This window comes from Cannabis sativa, chromosome 4 (assembly GCF_029168945.1).
Source record: "Cannabis sativa cultivar Pink pepper isolate KNU-18-1 chromosome 4, ASM2916894v1, whole genome shotgun sequence".
NCBI lineage: Eukaryota > Viridiplantae > Streptophyta > Magnoliopsida > Rosales > Cannabaceae > Cannabis > Cannabis sativa.
In genome coordinates this window covers 32,461,639-32,465,151 of record NC_083604.1, presented here as the reverse complement: position 1 = coordinate 32,465,151, position 3,513 = coordinate 32,461,639, and the positions used below count along the sequence as shown (strand labels likewise).

At 29.8% G+C, this 3,513-nt stretch overlaps 1 long non-coding RNA gene across 1 annotated transcript; it reads left to right on the top strand.

Moving 5' to 3' along the window:
- The first annotated feature begins 2,379 nt into the window (after positions 1-2,379).
- On the top strand, positions 2,380-3,199 carry LOC133036483 (uncharacterized). The gene is made up of 2 exons (XR_009687112.1): positions 2,380-2,719; positions 2,930-3,199. It is a non-coding gene; the product is annotated as an uncharacterized LOC133036483 (long non-coding RNA).
- The last annotated feature ends 314 nt before the right edge of the window (positions 3,200-3,513 follow it).

The following is a 3,513-nucleotide window of genomic DNA, read 5'->3' as shown; positions in this document are numbered from 1 at the left end:
AAAAGTATTTTGGTAATGAAATTTCATTTAGCATTGACCTAGCCATTTCTTGAATTGTTCTATTCTTCCTTTCGACAACTCCATTTTGTTGTGGAGTTCTTGGTGCCGAAAAGTTATGGTTAAAACCATGATCATCACAAAACAATTCTAAGGCATCATTGTCAAACTCACCACCATGGTCACTCCTAACGGAGGTAATAGAATATCCTTTTTCATTTTGCACATTTTTACAAAATTTGGCAAAGTTTTCCAAAACATCACTTTTAAGAGTCAAGAAAATAACCCAAGTAAATCTTGAAAAATCATCAACAATTACAAATGCATAGTATTTACCACCAAGACTAGCAATTCTAGAAGGACCAAATAAATCAATATGAAGCAATTGCAAAGGTCTAGTAGTTGAAATTTCTTTCTTGGAATGAAAAGATGTTTTAATTTGTTTTCCAAATTGGCATGCATCACAAAGTTTATCTTTAACAAACGGAATAGATGGCAAACCAATAACAAGATCTTTTCTAACCAATTTTGAAATAGAATCCATACTAGCATGTCCTAATCTTCTATGCCACAACCAAGAATTATCATTCATAACGGTTAAACATTTATTTTTACTATCAAAAGAGTCAACATCAATAACATACACATTATCCTTCCTTACTCCAAGGAAAATAACTTCATTGGTTGAAACATTTTCAATGGAGCATTTTGAGGATTCAAAAACAACACGAAAACCTATATCACATAATTGACTAATACTAAGCAAGTTATGTTTAAGATTATCAACAAGAAGCACATTTTTAATACATGGAGAGTATATGTTACCGATATCACCAATGCCCAAGATTTTTCCTTTTGAATTGTCTCCAAAAGTGACAAAGCCACTTTCCTTGCTTTTAAAGCTTGAAAATCTTGATGGATCACCGGTCATATGCTTTGAACATCCACTATCCAAGAACCATAAGCTTTGGCTCTTTCTTGTTGATTCCTACAAAAACAAATTCATTTGTTGGCTTTTGGTACCCATATAACTTTGGGTCCATTCATGTTAGTTCTAGAACCCTTTGGTACCCATTTAGTCTTGCCTAGATATGCAAATTTCTTTACATGACAATAGGAAATAGTATGGCCATCTCGGTTACAATATGTGCATGTAAAGTGAGGTAGACTAGATGATTTCACAAAAAAGTTTCTCAAAAATTTTTGTTTCTTACTAGGATCATAACCAATACCATTTTTTGAAAAACCACATGATTGGTTTCCCACCATGAGATCATAGCCTTCCTTACCTCTAGTGAAGGTATATATGTCATTTTTTTAGGCTTCTCACATGGGCTTTCAAATCAATAATTTCTTTCATATGTGAAGCACATGTAGCACATTGAGATTTAGCTATAAGTTCTTTTTCATTTATTTTCAAAATCTCAATTTCTTTTAAAAGCATGTTGGTCTTCTCTCTAAGGGTTTGGTTTTTAACAAGCAATTTACCAAAACACTACTACAAAAGTGGCTTTTCCCAACGGTTTGTAAGGGAGTCAATTTTGAAAACCGTTGGAAAAGGTAAGGAGAGATTTTTCCCAACAGTTTAAAACCGAAGCAAAAAAACCGTTGGGAAAAACAAATGCCAACAGTGAAGAACCGTGGACAATACTAAAGGAAATTTAAAAAAAAAATAGTAAATGCCAATAGTTTATAACTGTTGGGAATACTAAGTACAACCGTTGGCTATATTTAGTATTCCCAACAGTTATAAACTGTTGGGAAATATTCTAGTTTACCAAAAAAAAAAAGTTTCAGATTTAAAAAGAAAAAGAATTTTTTTTACTTAATAAAAAAATTTGTATTTAATAAAAGAAAATACTTTAAAAAGGTTTTAAATTAAAAAAAATAAAAAAAATTGTACTTTTTTCTTTTCCTAAAAAAATTTGTATTTAATAAAATAAAATACCAAAAAAACTTCAAATTTAAAAAATAAAAAAGAATTTTTTTTAATAAATTTATAATTTGAGAATTTATAAAATTGGAAAATTTAGAATTTATATATTTTTCAATAAAAGGATAATTTTAGAAATTAGTTGTATTTGAAAATTTATTGTGAAAGTTATTTAAAAATATTATTGTGAAAGAGGACTAAAATATTATTGGATAATTATTTTTAATTAACATGTAATTAGAGACTTAATTCGGGATCTTTAATTAATAATTGTGATGGTCTTTAATTTAGGATCCTTAATATTATATCAGATTTAATATTTTTTTAAAAAAAATTATATCAGATTTTTATTTATTAAAATAAAATAATTTTGTGGGTAAAATTTGAAAAATATAAATAGAAAATGATAAGAAACCCTATTCGTTTCTCTTTCTGCCGTTCCGCTTCTCTCTCTCGCGCTCGTTCTCTCTCGCTCTGGTTCACTCTCGTTCTCTCTCGCTCTGGTTCACTCTCTCTCTCTCTCTCTCCGTTTTCTCTTGCGTGATGTCGTATTTCGTCTACATTAACGGTCACCTCCATGGAGCTTGCTGGCTGGTGCAGTTGACGACGAGGAGGATGATAATGACATAAACAACGACAATGGCGATTGTGGAGGTTAATTGTCTGCTCCGGCTCCGGCTCTGGCTTCGGCTCCCACCAGCGACAGTGACATAAACAACGACAATGGCGATTGTGGAGGTTAATCGTCTGCTCCGGCTCCGGCTCTGGCTTCGGCTCCCACCAGCGACAGTGAGTTCTCTCAGTTTTATTTTAACAGATTTGAATTATTAATTTTGATTATATATGTCAAATGACGAATTAGGGTTAAGGAAAAATGGGTCTTGAAAAATATGATGATGCATTGTTGATTTCTCTCTAATTGAATATTAGGGTTTTTTTTAATCAAATTGGGTACTGTATGTAATAAAGATTTGATTTTTTTTTTTGGTGAATTTTCAGGGGCAACGATTGCATGCCTGTTGATGTTTGTGGCTTTGGTATTGACATACCTAATTCACTGAAGAGAGATTATTTGAATTTGGGTTGGGTTATATGTTCTGTGATTTATTCATGAAATTGGGGCAAAATTTATGGATTTACATACCAATTAGTGTTCTGATTTAGACAATTTTTTGATTGTATTGTTGAGGATTCTATTCTGTTTGGTCACTGTAAAAAATATTGTTGTAATATTTATATTTAATATTATTTTTTGTATTTTTTTCTGAATTGTATATAATGTATATTGTTAAATATGAATATATATTAGTCTAAAAAAATTTGAATATATATTGATTTTATTTATTTTAATTAATATTTTATTTATGAAAAATAATATTATTATATATATTTAATATTTAAAAAATAATTTCATTTATATTTAATTTAATTTATATAATACTTTTGCCAACAGTTATAAACAGTCATTTAAAAAGATTTTTCCCAACAGTTGTAAACAGTCATTTAATATAACTTTTTCCAACAGTTATAAACCGTCTTTTAAAGCTCCGTATTTTTATGACACCCACATAGCCAACGGTTTT